The sequence below is a fragment of the Orcinus orca genome, chromosome 7 (genome assembly GCF_937001465.1).
Source record: "Orcinus orca chromosome 7, mOrcOrc1.1, whole genome shotgun sequence".
NCBI lineage: Eukaryota > Metazoa > Chordata > Mammalia > Artiodactyla > Delphinidae > Orcinus > Orcinus orca.
Genome location: NC_064565.1, coordinates 99,210,125 through 99,235,660, shown reverse-complemented (window position 1 = coordinate 99,235,660; position 25,536 = coordinate 99,210,125).

Here is a 25,536-nt window from a genome sequence, read left to right as displayed (position 1 = left end):
TCCAACCCATTCAGGAAGCTGCCAACCCCTACCCACTGAAAAGCCACTCTCCCAGGACCTTTCTCTCATTCCCAAATTTTCTACTATCCCCACAGACAGCCTGACCACTGACTTGTGGCTCTGTAGCTCTTTGTGGTGTTTAGACTGGGATTTCCCTGAATTTGAATGTTGACTTCCTTTACTGGATAAATGTATTCTCCTTGTACTCAAGTTCCAGTGCTGTGGATCCAGCCCTTGGTACTGGCCACGTCGCCAGGCCACTGCTTGACCTGAGGGGGTATCCAGACAGCAGAGTGTGTAGGTAAACAGAACAGAGAGGACAGAGAAGAAGGCTGCAGAGACCAGGAGGCCATGGCCCATGTAGGGGGTGGTGGGAGTGACTAGGACAAAATACAGACTTCCCTAAAAAAGGATGGAAAGCGGGTATGCTTAGGTTGATTTTGTACCATTTATTTTGAGTATTACACTTGGTCACAAACTTTTTTTTTTGCCTCCCCCGTTGCGGAGCACAGGCTCCGGACGCGCAGGCTCAGCGGCCATGGCTCACGGGCCCAGCCGCTCCGCGGCATGTGGGATCTTCCCGGACCGGGGCACGAACCCGTGTCCCCTGCAACGGCAGGTGGACTCTCAACCACTGCGCCACCAGGGAAGCCCGGTCACACACTTTTATTACCTCATGATAAATTTTGCACTGAACGTTATTTTACCTGATTCTTCATGAACTCTACACCCTTCACAATTTTCTTTGCACCCATTGTTTTTTCCCCAGTAGGATTCTCACAGATAATTTTTCACAATCAGTTCTTTTTCATTTATTCTGTATGATGTTATCTTGAATAGTAAATGGCCATGTGGACTCAAGGAGAGTACATTTTGAATATAATATTGCATCTTTTTTCTAGCTTTGTTAAAAAAAAAACCCAAACCTCCAATTTTGTTTAGTATTAAAAGTACTTTAAAGATAGTAATTAAAAAGACCTATTAATTAGATTGCTCTAGACTTTTCTCAGTATTTATTCATTTGTCATCTATTTCAGTCTTTGTATTTATAGCTATTTTTACCCTCATCCTTCCCAGTTCCCCTCAACTCTTGGCAGCTGTAGCAATCAGCAAAAAAAGAAAAAAATAATCTGCTGAAGGTGAGATAGGGGGGCACCAGGTCTCAAGAAATCCACACAGGGTTGATGTGGCTTTAACAATAGGTTAGATCAGAGTTCCCAAACTGCTAAGCCTACGTTTTCCATGAGGAGTTTATTAAAGCCATAAATGAGGGTAGGTGGGCTCTACCCTCAGAGGTCCTGATTCAGACAGTCTGGGGTAGGCCTGGGAATGCATATTTTTTAAAAAATTTATTTTATTGAAGTACAGTTGATTTACAATGTTGTGTTAATTTCTGCCATGCAGTAAAGTGATTCAGTTATACATATATATGTATATATATGTATGTATATATATATTTATATACATTCATTCTTTTTCATGTTATTTTCCATTATGGTTTATCACAGGATATTGAATATAGTTCCCTGTACTATACAGTAGGACCTTGTTGTTTATCCATTCTATATATAATAGTATGCATCTGCTAATCCCAAACTCCCAATCCATTCCTTCCCCTTGGCAGCCACAAGTCTGTTCTCTATGTCTGTGAGTCTATTTCTGTTTCGTAGATAAGTTCATTTGTGTCATATTTTACATTCCACATGTAAGTGATATCATATGGTATTTGTCTTTCTCTTTCTGACTTACTTCACTTAGTATGATAATCTCTAGGTCCATCCATGTTGCTGAAAATGGCATTATTTTGTTCTTTTTAATGGCTGAATAGTATTCCATTGTATATATGTACCACATTTTCTTTACCCATTCATCTGTGGATGGACATTTAGGTTGTTTCCATGTCTTGGTTATTGTGACTAGCGCTGCTGTGAACATAGGGGTGCATGGATCTTTTTGAATTATAGCTTTGTCTGGATATATGCCCAGGAGTGGGATTTTTGGATCTTATGTCAGCTCTATTTTCAGTTTTTTGAGGAACCTCCATACTGTTTTCCACAGTGACTACACCAATTTATGGGAATGTGTATTTTAACATCATCCCCATGTAATTATTCTGCATACCTATGTTTGAGAACCAAAACTATGATTTTCTTTTGAATCAGACCTAGGTTGGGTTTCAACAATTTCATTTCTTTTGTTCCTGCAGCTGATATTATTGCCCTCATCTGGTTCATCACTTTCAACTGTAGGTTTAGCCTGTGTCTGTTTGTGTGTGTGTGTGTGTCTAGGACCAATCTTGGCCTAAATAGAAGAGATTTGAGTATGAGTGATATTAAATATATTTAACAACCAGCAGTGGAGGCTGTGGTTCTAACACATGGCCATGCAGGGACGACTCCAGGGAAAGCCTGAAGGGTGGCCATAAATTGGGAGAAGGGATACAGTAGATGCCCACCATTTGTCCACTGGGAGTCCCGTGCTGCTCAACAGGACTGCATGTGGAGAGAGCAGAGCACTGGAGAAGGGGCTGGTTGACTATTGGACCAGGGGCTTTGGGGGAGGGGTGTGGGTGTTTGGTTGGAAAGGGGAAGAAGGCATTAGCTGAGGAGGAGAGGAACAGCAGGAAGTAGCTCATTAACAACCAGTATGGTATTATTTCAATGTATTAATCAAAGTATTCCAGCAAGATTTCTGTCCAGTATTTAAAGATCTTCATCCTAGTTTCCTGGGGTTTAGTAATAAATCTCCCTTGTTACCATTCTGGCACCCCCAATCTTATGCCCTCATTCTGAAACCTTGGTTTTTATGCTTAGGTCCTTGTTTGATAAGCTGCCCATATTTCGGCTCCTGTAGAACTGAGGCTTGCCTTTTTTTTCCCTAGTTCTAATTGTGGATGCTGGATAGCCACCCAGCTCCCGAACCACACGAAGCAGCTGGCACCCAACTGCTAACAGGCTTTCCTGAGCCTGACTCCCAGCCAGGTCCCCACTAGCTCCTCTCCTGTGTCCCAGCCCTGGCAGGCCTGTCCCTCCAAGTCTGGCCTCATGCCCTGCAGATAATGAGGCTTTGCCCAGCAATGTTCCAGGCTTCTGAGACTAGAGCAAAAGAGGAAAGGAGCAGTTCCCCTTTCTTGTTCAAAAACTTGAGTTAAATTTTTTCAAAACCGAATGCAGTCTTGAAGCCCAGAGTCTAAAAAGGTGTGTTATTCTGTCATCAGCCAACATATCGTAGAAAGATAAACAATCATACAGTGGATTATCCCAATGATCCATTTAGTTTTTTCTTCCTATCACGAAAGGGGAACGCCCCTGGTTTCAATACAGAAAATTAATCAAACGAGGATATAATTACAGAGGATAGTCATAGTGCATTTTAACACTTCAGAAAAAAGAGAACTTGTTTCCAAACAATAATGTAGGTGACTCATCAATGCAGATCACACACAAACACAAAGGTGGGAATGCGAGTGTGAGCACCTGAGCTGGCCTTAAAGGTGCTGGTATGAAATATTAAGATTAATGTTAGGATGGGAACTTCCCACCTCTTTACCTGGATAACATTGGACAAACTGTCTGCCTATTGTTCTATCTGATAGTTGATTTCTTTTACTTATTGATGTGTAGTGACTCTTTTATATTAGGGATGTTAACCCTTTGTGATATGAATGGCAAATATTTTCCCTAGTTTTTGTCCCTCTAATTTTGCCTGTGCTGATTTCTGCCAACACAAATTTTGATTTTAATATTGTCTCTCTATTTATCAATATATTTTTATGGCATTTGTTTGGTCATACATAAATAATGGCTCTAAAGTTAGTTTATAAATTCTCTTATTTCTTCAGTGGTTTATTGTTTTATGTTTTGCAGTATATCTTTGAACCGTCTTAAATGTATTTAGGTATAAGGTATGGAGAATAGATCCAACTAATTTTGGGGGGGCAGATGACTACTCAGTTTTTCCAATTCCATTTATTTAATAATCCATCTTTTTTATCCATGGAATTTAAAAAAAATTAGCTAATATTTATATAACCATTATTATATGCCAACACTGTTTAAAGCTTTTTATATGTATTAACTTAGTTAATGCTTATAAAACCATTTGGGACACATACTGTTATCATTCTCATTTTACAGATGAGAAATCGAGGCAGAGAGAAGATAAGGAGCTTGTTCAAGACATGGATCCAGAATCCATGCTATTAAGCAGTGCACAATTCAGCCAGTGGTACGATGTTGAGTGATCCCCTTTAAAGGCCATGTCATTTTATTGCTAAAGTCTCTAGTAGCTTCCCATTATTCTTAGTATAAAAGGTAAGTAAGTATTTTTATTGTGGTCTACAAGGCTTGTCAAGATCTGGCCCCTGCCTATATCTGTAACCTTAATTTGAACTACTTGCCTCCTCACACATTACGTTCCAGTCATACAGACTTTCCTTTGCTTCTTTCCTACCCCAGGACCTTTGCACATGCTCCCTCTAATCTCAGAATATTTTCCCCTCCACTCTTTGTAGGCTGGCTTTTCCTCAGAGAGATACTCTTTGACCAATGTGACTAGAGGAGTTTGCTCCCTGCTGTTCTCTGTTTCAACTCCCTGTGTATATCCTTCAAAGCACTTACCATAATTTATAATTGTTTTGTTTACTTATTTGCATTTTGTCTAAACTCCCCCAAAATGTATCCTTCATGAGTGCAGCGACCATATGTATCTTGTCCTTATTGTATCCCCAACATTAAGCACACATTTATTGAGTATTTTAGATACTCAATAAATATTTGTGGAACAAATGAATGAAAATTGCTGCAAATGGGGACACGTAGAAGTCAAAATAAAACAAAAATACATAACAGGATATTAAAGTGAATTATCAACTTATATCAACAAATATTTACAGACAACCTTCCACAGAACTGGCCCTTTTCATTTCTCTGCCTTTACCTGTACATCTCCCTCAGAGATTCTTTGATGTGTTATTTTACTCTGTTGTTTTGTATTTGTGTGTTTTTCTTCCTCTACCAAAATGTAAGGCCGTGAAGTCAAAGTCTGAATTAAGACACTTTTGTGTCCCCTTTACTGAGCCCGCTGACTGGCATGTAATAATAAAATTTTTTTTTTAATGAAAAGGTTATATGAGGGGAAGATACAAAAAATTGTAACTCATGGTCCCTGAATTAAAGTAGTTTGTTTATTATAAGAGAGACAAGATGACACAGTAGAATACATACATTAGAAGTAAAATAACATTCAAGATATAAAAAGAATTCAAGGCCACAATATAGTCATGTTTCTAGACTGTTCGTGACTAATTACAAATACCGAGTTGCTTGACTGTTCAGAAATTTGTGAGATCTTTTCAGTCTGGGAAGTCAGAAAGAATTTCCATAGAGAAGCCAGGATTTAAGTTTATTCTTGGGGGATCTAGGATTTGGATAATGTCAATAGAATCTACCTTTAACCATTTACCACTAATGAGGTCTGTTTCTGTCATGTATTGACTTTTTCCCAAAATGGAAACTACTTAAAAGTCTATAGATTTCTAAACCAAGTAGGTAGCATTTTAATTGGTAATGTTATCAAATTAAGAAGTGAAATGAATATAAGGAAAGCAATTTAGTAAGTGAATGCTTGAAGTAACTTTACAAGTTTATTACCCACTTCATATGAAACGACTGAGCCACAGAATTTTACCAGATAAAAATATACAATTACCATCTTTCACTCTCAAGGGGATAAAGAGAGGAACTGCTTTGGGTTCTGATTATTCCACCTCTTCAAACTTACTTCTGAGTTAAATTTTTAAGTCCATTTGGGCTGTGAGAATGGTTATTTCTAAGACTGGAATTCTCTGCATACAATAGGGCTCATTCCTTCCGCTGCCGAGGACAAGCGAACATCTGTGTTTGTATGACTGAAAACATGCATGTGGAGAAATCCTGCCTCTGCAAATGGAGAGTATTGAGCAAAGCAATTTCCCTGCCAGGTCTCTGTCAGATTTTCAAGAACTAAATCAGGTCACTAAAGTTGTTGAACAAGGTGAAAAAGAAAAAAAGGTGTTACAATCTCAACTTTTCAATTTAGACATTGTATCTGAAATTGGCTAACTACCATCAAAGGAAAATACACTGATAGGCTCAAGGCAAGGATCTACCTTGATTAATATATGTCTGCAGGATGTATGTCAAGGGAATGCTTGGGATCAAGACAGTTCTCTGGAGCTCAGTTGGAGGAGTAATGGGGTGTCAATGTGGGTTCCAGTTACGTTAGGGGTAAGCGGAACCACGTTGAATGGGTTATGCATTGGAAAGTAGACAGTTCTGCTCTTCAGTGCCCTTGTTTTGAGGTATCTGGGGGCTTTTGTGACTGTTCTGGCCTTCTCTGTGCAGAGTCCGTGGTTTTCACCTAACACAGTCCCCCAGGCGTTCATTCATCCGTTGCCAAGTCACCACAAATTGCAAGGGGAAAGGAAAACACAGCTCAGTAGAAAGAGTTAAGGAGCAGGTAAGAGGCTTGCTTTCTAAGCCTAGATGAATAACTTGCTGAATTAAGACCATATATTCATGAAGAACATGCAAGAAATGTGCCACCTCAAGACCCCAATTTGTACCATGCCGTGTTTTGACTTAGGAAGCAGCCAATTTGACACGTTTGTGAAAAGAAAGAGTGTTGATTCTTTCAATCATGAAAACGACGTGAACTTCCAGAGCTCTCAAATCTCCAGGTAAACAAAAGAGTGTCTTGTGTTATTTTCTCAGTTGGAGTCTGTTTAGAATAAAATTGAGCTATTTCCCCAATGGCTAAAAAGCAGTCATTGATCATTATTCAAACAAGGAAGAGCACGTAGTTTCCTCAACTTAAATCTGTTAACATCTATAATTTCTTAAGGAGTTAGGTTATGTTTAGACCTATTCATCATTAAAAAAAAACTTTTTAGGTAAATAAGACCAGTGAAGATTTCCCACCCATTAACAATGTCTCTATAGGGTTTTCAAATGATTCATATAAGTGAGTAAGCTTCATGCATTAAATTTTAATCACTAAATATATCTGATTTTAAATAAGCACTTCTTGTTATTCTGGGCAAGTATCCGAATTCCTGTTTCCTTTGTTTTTCTAAAATTTTTTTTAATGTTGAAAAGTTATTTTTAAAAACATTGTGTATTGTTTTGTCTCAGTGTGTATATGCCTGGTTAGATGGGTTCTCATCAAAGTATGTTGGGAGTTGCTGTCTGAAGTGATGTCAAATTAAGTTCAAAAACATCAGCTTAGCTGGCTCTTTGGTATCTTGTAGGCGAAAAAGTCATTAGGTGTTGTAATTTCTTTCTCTTTAATTTTTTCGGAGACTTGTGTATATATAGTCTAGTCTAGTTCAGAAAAGAAGTAACCAGCCTGGTGGGAAATTATGGTTTTGTGCTTTGTCTGATTTTAAAAGATGTTAAGTCTTCTCAATTAAACATCTTGACTATTCTATTCACATTAGCAATGGCTGATAGTCCATGATGATAACTTTTATTTATTGAATTCTTAGATGCTTTATATTTTTTTCATTAATCTTCCCAAGTGTCTCAGTGAAGAAAGATGTATTATCTCTATTTTGTATGTGAGGGTTCTTCAGATTTAGAAGAAGATTAAGTAACTTTTCCAAGGTGTGTAGCCAGTGGTGGAGCTCAGTTTAAAATCCCTGCCTTTAAGTCACAAGCTCTTGTCACTACTCACTGATTCTTGAACTTTCAGATTTCATGAACCAGCAAAACTTCAAAAAGCAAAAACAAAAGATCCTTAACTGAAATAAGGTTGACAACATTTTTTTTTTTTTTTTCTGCGGTACGCGGGCCTCTCACTGTTGTGGCCTCTCCCGTTGTGGAGCACAGGCTCCGGACGCGCAGAGCTCAGCAGCCATGGCTCACGGGCCCAGCCGCTCCGCGGCATGTGGGATCCTCCCGGACCGGGGCACAAACCCGCGTCCCCTGCATCGGCAGGCGGACTCCCAACCACTGCGCCACCAGGGAAGCCCTGACAACATTTTTAATGTCCAAATAAATAGAAAATAAAAATAAATGGTTATCACTGTTTTGTGAAAGCAGTGGTGTTTAATTATATTTATTATATTTAAAAATGTTAGCATATAACATTATTTCATATTAGCTTGTGTTTCTGGAAGGCCAGGAAGTTGTGAATACGGCTGATTACTTATCTGGAGGGAAAGCTTACTTTGAGCATGTGTGTAGTTAATATATCCCAGGACATTTCAACCACAAAAAAGCAAGAAGGTCACATCTTAGAACAAAGAACAGTTCTTTCTGGGAAAGGACAGTTGGTAACCTTACACCAACATGCTTATGTAAACACTAGTCCACCTTATCTTTCTCATTTTTTTCTAAGACTGTTGAAAACTGCCATGGGCCAGTGGAGGTCTGAGGACAAGCATTTGGGAACCATGTAAAACAAAACACTGCTTTCTTCACCTGTGTTTTCAAGATAGGGAGACAGAAGGATGGCCAGGTATAGATTTCAGTATCACCTTCTGGATCTATGATGTAAGAAATGACTATTGCCAATTTGGGGACTGCAGCCATTCTTCGGTATCTTCCACAAGTTTCCCTGTGTTATCAGAAAACACAGCTTTTTCCCCATTCCCTAAGGCAATAGACTGAATTGGGTTTTCCTTTGCCTTTTATTGTTTTCAGATGTTTGCCAACTCTCAACTGACCATTTTCTTTCTCTGATAATTTGAAGGAAATTACAGTCCCTGCACACAGAAGGCCAGAAGTGTCCCCTCAACTCTCTAGATAAAAAGGGACTGTTTCTTTCAACTCTGGGATCAACTAACAATTGAAAAAAGGGGTAGCTCCACCAATAGGAGCTGGAATGATAACTCCATTGCTAGAAACAGCCACAGTTAACATAATAAGTCAGTTTCCAAAGTGTATATGAACCCAAGGAAAAGTTTTCCTCAGTGTCATTGTTAATTAAATTAATTTAATGACAATATTACATATGTGCAAATATAAAACTAAGTATAAATTATTGATGCTTATAGCTCTTCTAATTATAAAACAAATAAATTTACAAACTGAATAAGAATAAAACTCTAAAACCAGGAAAACTCAAATTAACAACTTTAATTTGATGTGACAATGAAGTTTTGTTGGAATTAAATTGTTCCTCCCAGTATGAGTATGTTCCTGACTGCCATGGTGCAGGTTTTGGAATTCGTCATGCCTGTGTAGTTGATGCAGTACAGTGGTCCCCAAACTTCCACCATTTCTTCATTTAAACTATGGAGAAACTTTGTATCTTGACCTCATTTACTTTCATTTGGCATAAATGCATCTTTTATTTCATAAATCTACCAGTTTATGAACTGGTAGATTTTTCTTTTTTCTTCTCACCAGTCTATGTTTTTCTTCTCACCAGTCTATGTTAATTGAAATACTACTTGACGGCAAAGAGACCTTGAACATGAACACAAAGACAATGAAATAAAGTTGCATTTTCAAAAAAACTAAGTACAAGGGCCATTTCCTATCTTTATATCTCTACCACTTAGAACAGGACAACAACATACGGCAGAGCCTCAATGATATATGTTGAATGAATGAACAAACGAATATCAGTTCTGATAGAGGGAAGTAATGATTTAACGCCCACTGGTTTGGGACAGAACTGGCTATAAACTTATGAGTGTAGGGGAAAAAAATAATTTTCCTCTACTTCTCTGAGTTCTTGGCTGATACCTCTATAATAAAAGACAAATTAGCAAGAGAAAAACAGACAGAAGTTTACTAACATGTATAGCACATGTGTACGTGGGAGATACCCAAGGAAAAACGAGTAACTCTCTGAGGTGGCTTAGAACTCCAGCTTGAATATGACCTTCAGCTAAAGACAAAAGAAGTGAGGTCTTTATGTGATTCTACTTTGTGTTACAAGTTTCTGTAGCAATATATTTTTCTGTATAGTTTTTGCATTGTGTCAATGTATGATTGTGGTATATGGTAGAGAATCGTGGAATATTTAAGCCGGGACATTAGTGCTTGCCTCTCCCGAACCCTCATTTCATGGATGTCTCTCAAGAGAGAATATACTCATCAGATTTCTTTTTGTGCACAAAGAAACATGACTCAGTGGCACACCAATATAAATAATAAATGCTATTTACAAATAGTAGAAAATCCATATGTTTCAGGGGGATATAAAAGAGCTTTTCAAACCATAGTGACGTATCAAAATAACACAGAGCAGATAATTTTTGTGAAACATTCCAGAGATATTTGGTCATTTCTTTGTCCTATATTGTAAAACAGTGCAATTAAATTCAGTTAATTCTACTAAAATCAACTTAAAATTATTAAATATTTTACTGACTCAGTCAGTACTTTTGTCCCTAGGATGTGTCAGCCAAGGATATGCATGATCAGTGGGGCTATAATCATCTCCAAGGGGATGAAAATTTGCTCTTGTGGGAAGGGGAGCAAAAAAGTCTTAGGTATTAAAATGGTTTGTGGCTCTCCAAAAGTCAACCCCACCCAACAAAATCTTATTCTTTAGCATTTAATTTCTCTCACTAGAGAGAATTTAAATTTAACTTCATTTCTTTCCCTTATGGGAGTGCTAATGAAAAAATGGCTAAGAAACACTGTCCTATGGGTAGAGCAATAAATACAATAAGTGGAAAGTACCAGAGGAAGTGATGGAACACTTCCTTCTGCCCTGGGTGGATTGCTTCTCTGTGTGTCCTCATGGGGCCGCTCTTCTCTGACCTGCCCCCACTCTGACCTTTCCCTCTGGTGTCCTAGTTTGAAATACAACTTTATCCTCTATGCCAGGACTTTTCCAGGTCCTCTCCTTGTCCCCACCCAGGGTGAGCAGACTGGGGCTCCAGGCTTTAGCTCCAGGAGGGGTGCCTGTCTTCCTCCTGCTAGAGAGCACTTCCTCCCAGCTCCGGCTCAAGCCAGAACAGGGACTGTCACAGGTCTCCGCCTGGTGCCACTCTGGTTGTCCCTGTCTTGCCTGGGGTGGCCTCCACTTTCCAGCTGGTGCTCCGTTAGCAGCTGAATAGGTCTTCCTATCACTAACTGAACCTCCTGGATGCTTTGTTCATCCTTTGAACATTTGAAGAAAGCCGTTTTGATTACTCATTCTTTATCAATTAATAACTGAAAATTCACCTTCTCTTTGTTTTTGGCGTATTTGTATACTCCAGTTTCTTTATCACCTTCAGTTTGGCTGGTGTGTCTTTGTCTGAAGTTATTATTTGAATCTTTGCTCTCATATGAATGGGTAAGCTCTGGACTTGTTCATTTATAGTTCTGGGCCCTCACACAGTACTGGTGATAAAAAATTTTTTTTAAATCACTAAAAAATCAAATGAAATGTTCTGCCTTACTGCATCTCCAAAAACAAAGTGGGTGGGAAGAAGTTTTGGATGGATACATTAGGTAACTTCACATGCCCCATATGTAGGAACGAATCACTGCCCATTGCACATGTGGCCCATACTCTCCTAACTGCCTTGTGCGTGGCCAGCCTATTCAGATGGTCAGTGCGGTTGTGGGCCAAGCAGTGACCTGAAGTTGGGAAATCAAACTGTGACAGTCCAGCTGAGACCCTTCTGCTATTATATAGTTGGGCAACTGGACACCTGCCTATCCAGGGAAGCCTGAAGGTTGTTTCAAGTTCCTGAAGTGGTGTCAGGCTTCTCTTTGTTTCCGAAGTCAACGATTCAATGTGATTGTGAGCTCCCACTTACAGATAGATTGGGTTCCAACAGTTTATTTCAAAGTTAGTTGTTCTGAACTTGAAAATAATTTTTCCATCAAAAATAATAAAACGGGGGCTTCCCTGGTGGCGCAGTGATTGAGAGTCCTCCTGCCGATGCAGGGGACACGGGTTCGTGCCCCGGTCTGGGAAGATCCCACATGCCGCGGAGCGGCTGGGCCCGTGAGCCATGGCCGCTGAGCCTGCGCGTCCGGAGCCTGTGCTCCGCAACGGGAGAGGCCACAACAGTGAGAGGCCTGCGTACCGCAAAAAAATAAAATAAATAAAAATAAAAAAATAATAATAATAAAAGGAACAAAAGGCCAGCCTGTAGAAATCTATTCAAATTTAAACCTTGATGAAATAATGTACATTTGTAATGAAAAGCAGTAGAAGAATCAAATATTATAGTTTAGAAGGGAAGATCGTGCTTGCAACTCCATGAATTATGACTGAAAATAACCAAATTCATAAGAATAGTTTCTTATTTCTATGACATGGCTTTGACAATGGCAGTTTTAATTATGTGAGGATGAGAAAGGAGAAAGTTGGAGACTGTGGAATTATTGAGAGGAAATTCTAAGGACATTGAGAGGCTTTAGACGTTAAAGAATAATTTTACTTTAAGACTCGACTTTGACATCCATGTTTTACCAGTACCAATCAGCCACCATAGGGTTCATTTTTAATCATGAAGACGGAATGCAGAGAAAAAGAGGGAGAGTGTCCTAGGTTGGGTTTCCTGGAATTCAGAGTCTGAGATAAAGATTCATGTATGAGAAGTTTACTGGGTAGCACACTCTGGATGAACCCCGGGGAGGTGGGGAGAGGGCAAAGGACTGGGGAAGGGGGAGGTTGAGCTGAGATGCAGTCACAACCAAAGACTCAACTGATGCCATGGGGAGCCATGGACCAGGTACAAACCCTTCAGAGTTGTCCCATCTCGAGGCAAGAAGCTGAGATTTTTATCTGGTCCTTGACAACTCGCTGGGTATTGGTTACTCCCAGAGAAGGGGGTATGATCTTGAGCAAGGTGGCTTTCCACCCAAGCACAGTCCCTGGAAAGGAACAACCATGACAGCCATTGGCCACTAGCACCTCCAGCCATGGGGGATAGGTTCTTAGTCCTGAAATCACGGCGTCCACTACAAAGCCAGGTTTCTTTTCCTGAGGTGATTGGGTAAGAATTAAAGAAAAGAGGAAAAGCATGTATATGTAAGTGTATGTATATAGGGAAGAGAAAGATGATCTGTGGGAGAATTAAGCAAACCGTGAGCTGTGGTAGCTGAGGACAGCCTGGGAGCAGCTCTTGCAAGGTCCTTTGGTGGGGGGGCGGGGTTGGGAAGGAGGTATGGTGGAGGGTCCTGGTCAGGCTGCAGGCTGTCCTTGCAGTTTAGCTGCTGGTGAGAGTAAGCTGGATTGGGGGTGGCAGCCCGTGCCCCAGTGTTGAATGTAGGGGAACTTGGATCAGGTTACATGCTCTCCCTTGGGGGGGTCCTGAACATATGAGCAGGCAGAAGCCATTGTGGTTGTTCCAACATTTTCTGGAATGGGACAGACCAGTTTTCTGGGGAAAATCAGTTTTACTAACCAGTTTTTAGAGTTTTGTGACATTGCGCATCTTTCTATAAAATAGTGCTTTATGGCAGGCAATTATTTTTGACGCCAATATGGGACTCAAAGTATTTGTTAATTTTTAAATGTGCCATGTTTTAAGGGTTTTGTGACACCTTCTGAGCCACGTGGACCTGCTGGGTATTGTGGCAAAACTGGGTGGGAAGTTTTGGACTCTCTTGTACAGAACATTGACTGGAGGGGACAAAAGAAGTAAATAGCATGGTCCTTGCTTTCGAGGAGATGGTTATTTAACTTTGAAAAGACAGAATGCAAAGTAAGCTGCTATTTCTAATGTCAGGGAGTACTATATTCTTCTAGAAAAACCTTCTCTTGGGACTCCCCTGGTGGCACAGTAGCTAAGAATCTGCCTGCCAATGCAGGGGACACGGGTTTGAGCCCTGGTCCGGGAAGATCCCACATGCGCGGAGCAATGAAGCCCGTGCACCACAACTACTGAGCCTGCACTCTAGAGCCCGTGAGCCACAAGTACTGAAGCCCACGTGCCTAGAACCTGTGCTCCGCAACAAGAGAAGCCACCGCAGTGAGAAGCCCGGGCATCACAACGAAGAGCAGCCCCTGTTCGCCGTAATTAGAGAAAACCCGCGTGCAGAAACGAAGACCCAACGCCGCCAAAAATAAATAAATAAATTTTTAAAAAAAGAAGAAAACACTTCTCTTAAATATGGAGAACACTGAGTGGGAGATAGCAGAGAGGGGGCCGGCAAAAAATCATCTTTCTTTCTCTATCTAGAAGGATAAACAGCCTGAGCCTTCTGGAGTGAGTTAACATGCTATTTTATACAAAGTCCAGGAAATCACAGGTTTTTAAGTATTGCCTTCTTGTTTATTCAGTCCTTGTGGTGCTTTGGAATGTGCATTTCTCAGATATTTGAGAGGCGTTCTGTAATGTGTATTCCAGGCATTGCCTTTTAGCTCGTCCTTTGGGCTAGTCCATCTGTAATTGACTGGTGTACTTTTCTGGAATCTAAGTTTATCTTTGTGTAGGAAATAATTGCTTGATATAGGTGACCCTATTTTGTGTTTCTTTGTTTCACTTTGTAAAAGAAATTACCACTTGTACAGTTTGATTTTTTTTTTTTTTTAACTGAGCTCTTATTACTTGACAAATAACATGTTTGCTGCCTAGGAAATGACTTCCTCTGCAAATCAGCACTTGGTGGGAACAGCAAAGAGAAATGACTAGGACTGAGAAGGCATCTGTTTCTCTTTATCTCTTGTTCATTCTTCATGGGCTCCAGAGAACCATTGCAAGGAACCTACCCCAGCCACTTTGCAATTCAGTGCACTGATTATGCTGTGAGCCCGTGTTTATGTTTTCATTCCTGCTGATATGGCTGTGGGTACTCTAGATAAACCTAAGATGTGGGAAAAGTTTATCTCTGAGTCCTTCTTCCTTCTTGCAGAAAACTTTCTCCTCTTGTCTGTCCTTTCAAACTCCAGGCTTGCTGTCACAATTTTCCTCTGCCCTTCCATCTAGACCACTCCATAGGCAGCAGTCCAACCTTCTCACCTGGCTTTCAGTTTACACTTCTGCTGTTTAAACTTTCTCTGTTTGGGTTTCATTACCTCAAGGCCTTGTTAGAAGACTGGCCAGTCCTTCTCATAAATCAGTTCATGCCAAGTTGTTAATAGTTGATAAAAATCAACCCCAAATATGCAGCCACTTGCAAAGAGCCCATTCCATTTTAGCCGACTGGGATCTTTTTTTTTTTTTTTTTTTTTCTGCGGTACGCAGGCCTCTCACTGTTGTGGCCTCTCCCGTTGCAGAGCACAGGCTCCAGACGCGCAGGCTCAGCGGCCATGGCTCACGGGCCCAGCCGTTTCGCGGCATGTGGCATGTGGGATCTTCCCGGACCAGGGCACGAACCCGTGTCCCCTGCATTGGCAGGTGGACTCTCAACCACTGCGCCACCAGGGAAGCCCCCGACTGGGATCTTTAATGCCTTACCTCTGTCCAGGCCTCCCAATATGGCCTGTGCTTAGGGAAAAATTCACAGAGTATGCATAACATACTTTCCTGGAGTTTCAAAGTTACTTGAAGATTTTTGGGGGGGGGAACCCACGTTATTTTTACATTAAAGCAAATAAAGAGATATATTACAGTAGAAATCAAAATTCCCCATATCTTAAACATCAAGCATGAGAAACAAGACATTTTTAGTTTGGGTAAACTGCTCCGGGCTAGTCTCTAGATCCCCTGGGATTTGTTTGCACCTCTTCTCCTTTCGAGGATTCTTGGATGAAACACTGAGAATCAGTATCTTAAGCCAAAGTAGTTTTCCACTCTCAAAATTCTAGGCATTTCAGGAGGTCAGTAGGGAAGACTTTTTTTCGTTTTGGAACTTCTCTGATCCCTTGTCCAGATATGGGATGTATTTGGTGGGCCAGTCCTGTGGGCAGGAAGGCATTTTTCAGGGCTGAACACTTTTTGAGTCTCTCTACAAAGTTATACTTGGTTCTGTCTGTGCTCTCGCGCCAGGTGTCTTGGCGGGTGAGTTAGAGATCCGAGCGATGACATTTAGCAAACAGATGACATAGAGCTGCTTTTTTAGTTTACATTTTGAGGTCAGATAAGATCCTTTAGGTACTTCTCTATAAAGGATATTTTACGATTGTTGAATTATTTACTCACAGTAGAAAAGTGAATGTCAAATGAGAATGAATCTTCAGTGAACTTTGAATGTAGCTTTAAACTTTTAAATATGTACATTTGTTTTATTGTATAATAAATTATGTTCTTTAAAGAAAGAATGAGAACTACAATGGGAAACTGCAAAATTAATGGGATTATTTATTTATTTATTTTTGTTGAGAGAACTTTCTAGAAAGGAATTATTATAGATTTGGGCAATAGTTCAAATTATTCATACTTTGTTGCTTTAATGTCTGCTGGATCCAGCTATGACTTCATAGCTCATGCGCTTTCTTTTCAAAAGGGTCAAATTAATAATAAAGTCCAAACAAGAGTCATTTCCTTTTAAGAAAAATTTCCATTTTTATATTGTTTTCAACGAATAATTTACTGTAACTATTGATTGAAATATGCTTACCATCTTTTGCCAGAAGTACTGGGGGAAAATTATATTTTATCTTCCTACAAAACTGGAGAGTAAGCATTTCCTTAGAGATTACAAGGGGTTTTTGGAAAGAGCCTTATCCCAAAGTGGTTTTCCTATCTTCATGTTTCTTCATGAAATCTACTAGGAGAGATTTATTATTCCAATTTAAGCAACATTCTGGGAGGAACAACCCCTAAGATCATTTATCAATCACTTAACTCTTAGTGCTAATTTGTTTATCAGCAGCTTTGCCATTTTCAGTTAAGAGCTATTAAGAATATCTATTGTCAAGTCAAAAAGCCCACTATTTTAATCCCAACATCAAAGGAAACAAACAAACAAAAAATAGTAAATAACTGTAATTGTACAGCTTTAACAGAATAAGTTCACCTTTGTGTTCTCCTTCCTGTCTTTGTCCGTTTCCACACACATTTCTTTGTGTTGACTCACTGTGCACCTCACTAGTTGAGTGGGTTGGGGGCAGTGCCTCTTTGGTGGCACGTCTGGATCACAGAGGAAGACAAAGCAGCACAGGGGACTGCCACAGTTTTCTACCACCATGGCTGCTCTCCATGGCTCCCTCTTGTTCTGTTCTCTACTTCCTTTCACTTCATCCTCCTCCCGACCTACCTTCTGTTTGTAGGTGAAAGTAAATTCAAGTTATCATTATTTGTGATTTTTTGTAGGTTTACAATCATTGGAGATTTCAAGTTGAAATTGCAAATCAACCACCCAAACTAACTGCTGGCTTTTATTTTCTTTCCCCTACTCCCCCTGAATCCCACACCCAACACAACTCACATAAATGAATTACCTTTCACTTGCCAAGCAACTTGCAGGACTGGGAAATACAGACATGACTAACCCTTGGTCTCTACCTTAAAGTGACAGAGTAAAGAGATCATTACAATGCTAGAGGTATAGTAATGAATGCTATCTTCCAGGAGAGCAAAAAAGGAGCTAAATTTGCAAAGATAATAAGTATGATAAACACTGGGATAAAGCATAATACAGGAGGCCGTGAGTGTACACTGTAGGAGCCTTAACCTAACTCTGTGGAGAGGCCCAGGGAAGGTAACAGTTAAACTGGCTTTGGAACTTTGGGAAGCTGGGTGGAGAAGGACATTTTAGGCACAAATGAAGACCCTGAAGTGTGGAAGAGTGATGGTGGGCTCTAGTTCAGGCCTCGGGGCCAGAGGAGAGTGTGAGGGTGCTGAGTCGCATGTTGTCCAGGGTCTGGTATTCTGTTAGGTGGTTGTGTTGTTATGCTATGGGCAACAGGGTTCCAAATGGAGATTTGGGGACACAGAAATGACATGGCCAGTTTTTTGTTTGTTTGAAGGGGGAGCCGTTCTGATGTGTAAGAGATGGGCAGGGTGAAGGTGGCACGGGGGTGCCCAGTGGTCCTATAGCCCTTTCCTTTGTAGTGAATTTCTCACTACCTGCCCTGCAGTGTGGTCCTTGTTGAAGAAATGAATGGACTGGTGCTGCACCTGAGCTTAAGGATAACTCCGATCTTGAGAGTTGCCCTTTGTAGTCCATAGGCTTATGGGTTTTTGATGACTTATGTCAAAACATCACACATCAAGGGCACTAGGTCAGTCCACTCAGTCCTCCTCTCTTCCCTGCATCATGGGACAGGTGGCCAGGAAAGGCAAACTGGACGTTTAAAATCCACTTGGGGGAATCACCAGAGATGCCTTTTCAATTCTGGGCTAAACCTCCTTGGCTTTAGCATCCATTCTGAGTCTTGACTCTGTCCTACAGACCTAAAGACTGAGGTTGGTCTTCCTGGCCTGACTTTAGGTCTTCTCTAAAGACTTTGGGCAGTGCCAGTTCTTGAGCTCCTTCTATGACTCAGGTCTCAAATACATCTGCTGTCTCACTCCTGATCTAACTTTTGGGCCCAGATCCTGGCTCCAGGCACTGAAGAGTGCACAGGTCAGACCTGTCCCAACCTCCTCACCAGGGAACATGCAGATAGATCATACCTGTCCTGAATTCATTTCTCCTTGTGAAGATTTATTCACATTGTTCAGAATTGAACTGTCCCAAAGCTCTCTTTCAACCAATCCCTCTCTTTCAACATACCTCCCGGAGTCACCCTCTCATTAACCCATCTTCTCCTCTAATAATCAATCTAGACCAGTCTCTTTGAACCATTTTTTTTCTGCTGGAAAATCGTATACTTAAAACATTTGAGATAATTCTGAACCACAGAAAGGAAAAAAAAGTTTGTCTATTAACTGGAATATAGTATCCTGTTTTGGGCACACTATACCTCTGTACATTCTTCTTAAGGATACTTTTTAATGGAAATTTTCAAATATATGCAAATTAGATAAAATAGTATAGGGACTCTGTGTCCTCATCATCCAGCTTCAGTAGTTATCAACAAATGGCCCAGTTTATTTTACCTATACCCCCAAACACTATTTCCTCAGCCCCAATTGTTTTCAGTGAAATCCTAGATCTCCTATGATTTTATATATAAATATCTAAAGTTAAGGACTCCTTTCACAAACCTAACCACAGCCCCAATATCACACCAAAAATCAATAATTTCCAATATAATCAAATAACTTGTCTATTTTCAAATTTCCTCGGTTGTTTCAGATTTTTTAAAAATATTTTTTCGAATTAAGATTTAAATAAGGCCATACATTGTAGTTGATCAATAGATCTCTAACCTCTTTTGGTCTACAAATTCTTCATCTCCATTTTATTAGTTTTTTGGTAATGTATTTGTTGAAGAAACTGCGTAATTCATCCCATAGGGTTCTTCAGTCTGAATTTTGCTAATTGTATTGCCAAAGGACTGTTTAACATGTTCCTGTATGTGTTAGATGTTGAGGCTTGATCAGATCCAGGTTCTTTCCTTTCTTTTCTTTCTTTCTTTCTTTCTTTCTTTCTTTCTTTCTTTCTTTCTTTCTTTCTTTCTTCCTTCCTTCCTTCCTTCCTTCCTTTCTTTCTTTCTTTCTTTCTTTCTTTCTTTCTTTCTTTCTTTCTTTCTTCCTCCCTTCCTTCCTTTTTACTTTCTTTTCTTTCTTTCTTTCTTTCTTTCTTTCTTTCTTTCTTTCTTTCTTTCTTTCTTTCTTTCTTTCTTTCTTCCTTCCTTCCTTCTTTCCTTCCTTAATTTTCTTTCTTTCTTTCTTTCTCTCTTTCTTTCTTTCAAGACAGTTTAAGTGGTGTTGTGTACTTCTACCAGTCTTCTTTTGGTAAAATTGGCAACCACTGATAATCACTGCCAAGCTCTATTAATTAATAAAGTGTTGCAAAATGATCCTATCTAAACTCTATAATCCCACTTTCATTTAATTGTCTTATCAGCTATTTGTTTACTCTAGTATAGTTTTAATAGGCAAGGCCAGATAAAGGCCTAATTCTTCCCCTTAATCAGTTTTCAAAAACATTAGTTTGTTAGCACCCTTCAAACGTGACCCGTTAATTTAAAAAAAAAAAAGATCATTATGAAATAAGTATATTTGATGTGTGTTCAGTCACTGCAGTCATTATCCTTATTGATGCTCCAATGTGTCCCTCTTTGAGCAGTGAGAAAATATTCAAGTTGTTTTCTGAGTCTTTGAGCAATCTCAATAACGTTTGGGAGCTTCCTTGTGTTATGGTCTGACAAGATAGTCCATTATCCTTTCTCAGACTTAGAATCAGCCATTTTCCCAAGGGAACATGATTCCTTTGAGTTGGAAATGATTTATAGAAAAAGCAGTGACCTAAGGCTGTTCATTGCTCTTGGGTTGGTCATTGTTTCCAGAGTTTTTCAGAGGACAGAGTTAAGAAATATGTATTTTTAAAAAAATTAAATAGATAAGTTCATGCTGATAGCTCTGGTTCAAATTTAGGACAACAGGGGATTAAGTTATGGATCTTACATTTGTATCTCCTTTCCCTCCTGTCAAGAATCCTGTTGTTTGATGACACCATCACAAATAATCATTTTTTTAATCTCACAATACTCAAGTAACAGAACAACAATAACTACCACTAGCATTAAGGATTTGATAACTGAAAGCAGTTTAAGAATTGTTTACAGATCTTTTGATCCTCAGGGTCTGTCCTAATAGGGATGTATAGTCAGTTTACAGTGCTTCCAATACCTCCTCTGTGTGGTTTTGGCCCCTACTTGATACACAGTTTCATTCATTTGATAAATTTTGCTCTCAATTTTTAAAAAAATTTGTGCAACCACAAACCTGTTTTATTATGGAAGACTTCTCACTTGCTAAAAATATTCACAAGAGCAAAACCAAAATAAAAAACTTGACATGGAAGCAACCTAAATGTCCATCAACAGAGGAATGTATAAAGAAGATGTGGGGCTTCCCTGGTGGCGCAGTGGTTGAGAGTCCGCCTGCCAATGCAGGGGATATGGGTTCATGCCCCGGTCCAGGAAGATCCCACATGCCGTGGAGTGGCTGGGCCTGTGAGCCATGGCCGCTGAGCCTACGCGTCCGGAGCCTGTGCTCCGCAACGGGAGAGGCCACAACAGTGAGAGGCCCGTGTACTGCCAAAAAAAAAAAAAAAAGAAGATGTGGTACATATATACAATAGAATATTACTCAGCCATAAAGAGGATGAAATAATGCCATTTGCAGTGACATGGATGGACCTAGAGATTTTCATGCTAAGTGAAGTAAGTCAGACAGAAGGAGAAATATCATATGATGTCCCTTATATGTGGAATCTAAAGAAATGGTTCAAAAGAACCTATTTACAAAACAGAAATAGAGTCACAGATGTAGAAAACAAACTTATGGTGACCAAGAGGGAGAGAGAGGGGAGGGATAAATTGAGAGATTGGGATTGACATATACACACTACTATATATAAAATAGATAACTAATAAGAACCTACTGTATAGCACAGGGAACTCTACTCAATACTCTGTAATGACCCATATGGGAATAGACTCTATAAAAGAGTGGATATATGTATATGTGTAACTGATTCACTTTGCTATACAGCAGAAGCTAACACAATATTGTGAATCAACTGTGCTCCAGAAAAAATTATTACACTAAAAAAAATCATAAACTGTCATAAGAGGTTCTTAATGCTGAAAAAAAAAAAAAATCCCACAGAAAACAAACAAACAAAAAGCCTACCAAAGGCTATACTGGTGCACCTTTAGCCCTTCTGCAAACATTCTGTGGTCTTTGAATTGCTGCAGTCAATTTTTAAGGATCAGCTTTATGTTTAATTTTGTTATATAATTATGCAAAATATCTATATTGTGCCAAACTCAAATCTACAAATCGAGGTATATTCAAAGAAGTCTTGTTTTGTCCTCTGTCCTCTTTATATAATTTTTCAGAGGTAACCATTTTTTAAAAAGTCTGTTAATCCTTCCATTGCTTTTTATTAAATGAGCAAGTACTTATAGGCATTCATATCTTTGTCCTCCTTCCTAATGATACACACCTTTTTACAGTGGCCTTTTTCACTCAATGATTTACTTGAAGATCACTCCAGAATAGTGTAGAGATAATCCTCATTCCTTTTGACAGCTGCCTTGTGCTCCATTGTGTGGCTGTATCTTGGTTTCTTCAGTCATTCCTCTTTTATGGACATTTGGGTTTCTTCTAAGTTGTTTAATTTTACAAATTGTGTTGTGATGAATAGCCTTGTGTATCTTTTTGTATTTTTGCCAGTGTATCATTGGGTTAGATTACTAGAAATGTGATTGCTGGGTCAATATCTAGCAAGGGACCTCCAGAAGAGATTAGCAAATTTCCCTCCAAGAGAGATGTCTAATTTTGCATTCCCACCAGCAGAGCAAAAGTGCGTACTTCCCAAAGCCTTGTCAAAAGTGTGTGTTGTCAAACTTTTGGTTTTTTTCCAATCTTGTAAGTGAGAATGTGTATCTCATGAAGTTTGAAATTATACTTCTCTCATTAGCAATGTTAAGCTTTCTGTAGGTCACTTACATTTGCCTATGAACTGCTTCTTAGTCCCTTGTGACAATATATGGTCCTTGAACTTCTCAAATTTTAAAAGCTGTTCATATGCTAAAGATATTTACCCTTTGTAATATACGTTGCACATATTTTTTCTAGTTTGTCATATATCTTCTTTTTATATTATTTATAATGCTTTTCACATGTAAAGGTTTTTTTCTGTAAAGTGTTTTTTTAATATTTATTTTTAAAAAAATATTTTTTACTTTGGCTGCGTTGGGTTTTAGTTGTGGCACGCAGGATCTTCATTGAGGCATGCGGGATCTTTCATTGTGGCGCAGGCTTCTCTTTAGTTGTGGTGTGCGGGTTTTCTCTTTCTAGTTGTGGTGCATGGGCTCCAGAGAGTGTGGGCTCTGTTGTTTGCAGCACGCGGGCTCTCAAGTTGAGGCACGCGGGCTCAGTAGTTGTGGTGCGAGGACTTAATTGCCCATGGCATGTGGGATCTTGGTTCCCCCACCAGGGATCGAACCTGAGTCCCCTGCATTGGAAGGCATATTCTTTACCACTGGACCACCAGGGAAGTCCCTCTCTAAAGTTTTACATCAATTTTTTTAGTCCTTTCTCTTTTTGCATCTGGATTTTGGGTCATGGTTATGAAAAATTTTCCGACTCTCATGTAATATAGCAATTCATTCACGTTTTCATCTCATAGTTGCATGGTTTCATTTGATTACATTTCTGATACATTTGGAATTTATCCTATTTTATGATGTGAGAAATGGATTCATTTTTCCTGTTTAAAAGAGTTTTCTAGTTATGCCAATACCACTTACTTAGAGGTCTATCTTTTCCCCTCCAATTTGTGATATTAGTCTTATCATATGTTCACTTTTCATATAAGATTGTATTCCTTGCAGGGTTTTGTACTCTATTGAAAATATTACTAAAAGTTTTGGCTGAAGTTTGAGTTTCAGTTAAATGAATCAGCAGGTCCTGTGTTGCCCAGAGTACAGGGAAGGTATAAAATTCTGTTACCCATTGAGTGTGCTCGATAAAAGTTCTGAAGATTGTGGATGTTTAATAAGCATTTGGTTGCATCAGTGACTCATTAAAAAGAATAGTAAATGGTTAAATAAATTATTTGAGGTATATATTTTGAACAGGACAAGATTTCTATGGAATATCAATTAGTAACAATGCAGTGGGAGACAGTATAATGGGAAGAAACTAATATTGAGGTTTATACTCAATCTACTTAGAAAAAGAATACAATTATATATTTTAAAATGTGAAACTCTGAGAACTTGTGTGTAAATCAAAATAAAATTAGATAATTTTAATTAAATATATCGAAAAACCTTATTGCTGTATTTAAAAGACACCAGTGAAGAATCCTTTCATGAAGGGATTTATCTTTTTGGATTGTGTATAATTGTGTTTTAAATGAGATGTTTTCTTGGTTCACATTTTGATGTGTAAGATTTTTTTTTATAGTGGGCCACAAAACAGAGTATAACAGAAACAGTGACCATTTCTTGTTTTGAGAATGAAAGTAATGAAATGAAAAAGAATTCATCTAGATCTTTATTATACCAGGAAGACAAGTGCATAGACACCACTGTCAAAACGTCTTGGACATATAGCCTAATTAGTGCTTCCAATCTAGCTTAGAAGTAAAAGCCAGAACTCTGAAGGTGTCATCCTAACTCTTAAAGGATTTGTCACGTGTAGTTCAACGTACAGCACTGCAAAAGAAGTTAGTTAATAGTTTCGTAAATAAATTTCTTTAGGAGGTGCACAGGGAAATTAAAGAACAGGAAAGGAAGGAAAAGCATTAAGTGAGAAGGAAAAATGACAAAGCTGAGAAAAGACTTCGTCTGGCTCATGACTCAAAATTCTTTTTCTGGCTATGGTTAGAGTGTACAAGAGGAATTGACAAGCCAGTTCTAAGCATGTGGGGAGAGAGCAGCTCTTCATATAGTGTAGCTCTGCATTAGGTCACTGGTTTTTCTTGCTCTGAGATGTTTAATCAAGAGGTATGAGAGGGCTTCCCCGGTGGTGCAGCGGTTGAGAGTCTGCCTGCCGATGCAGGACACACGGGATCGTGCCCCGGTCCGGGAAGATCCCACACGCCGCAGAGCGGCTGGGCCCGTGAGCCATGGCCGCTGAGCCTGCGCGTCCGGAGCCTGTGCTCTGCAAAAAAAAAGAGGTATTGGAAGTGTAGTTTCTCTTTTTATAATCCTGAGAATCAACAATAAAAAATGCAGAGAACAATGAGATGATACATAGCTTGGGAAGAGCAATCTACTTTATTTTCTCTTAAAGCTTAAAAATATTTTCGTTTTAATGATGAGCCAAGGTTTGAATTGGCCCAATAAATATTTATTTGGTTTTGCCACCCTTACTAAGTATTTTTAACTTCTTGGTTGGATATTTTCCATACCTTTCTTTTCTCTCTCTTGAAGCAGCCTTTGGATTCAGAACATTGGTTGCACACCCGAGGGGTCTGAAAGTAATTTGAATTAAGTTTAACTTTAGAACATACGCTAAACCTTTTAGATTTGGTTACGTTTGCCTCTGGGGCACTATTAGTAAGACTAATTTAATGCCAAAAATATTCTGAAGAGCATACTTTCCCTACTTCTTTTCATGGTTCCTTTCTATCTAATGGATCAGTGAATCTGTGCAAGAGTATTGTGCTCCAAACTTGCCCTCCTCATCCTTCCTGAAGTTTGAATTGTAATTCCAGCTCTTAAAAGTGGAAAACTTCTTCAAACTTCTTTGCAAATTATTTTTCACAGCTATGAGAAAAATCACGGCAAAAAATGTGGAGGTGTTAGATGGCTTATAGATCCAATAAAGATTTATGTGTGCTGCATCTAAGTTGAGATGCCTGGCAGAGAGGTCCAATGAAAGCCAGCAAAGCAGGTGGGGAACATAAACAGTCTTTTTTAGTACTTTTTTGCACAACTTAAATTTGCTACAAAAGCTTTGCAAGATTCCATTGCTTTCTTTTTCAATGGGGGGATAATTCTGGTAGGGCTTTTCTCTGCATCTGGGAATCTTACCCTGAGCTTTAGGTTTCAACTTAAACAAAATCTTTACTCAACTTAGTGTCCTGAACTTTTCAGGTGTTGTGTTGGTTTGAAGGCAAGAAAATAGGATAT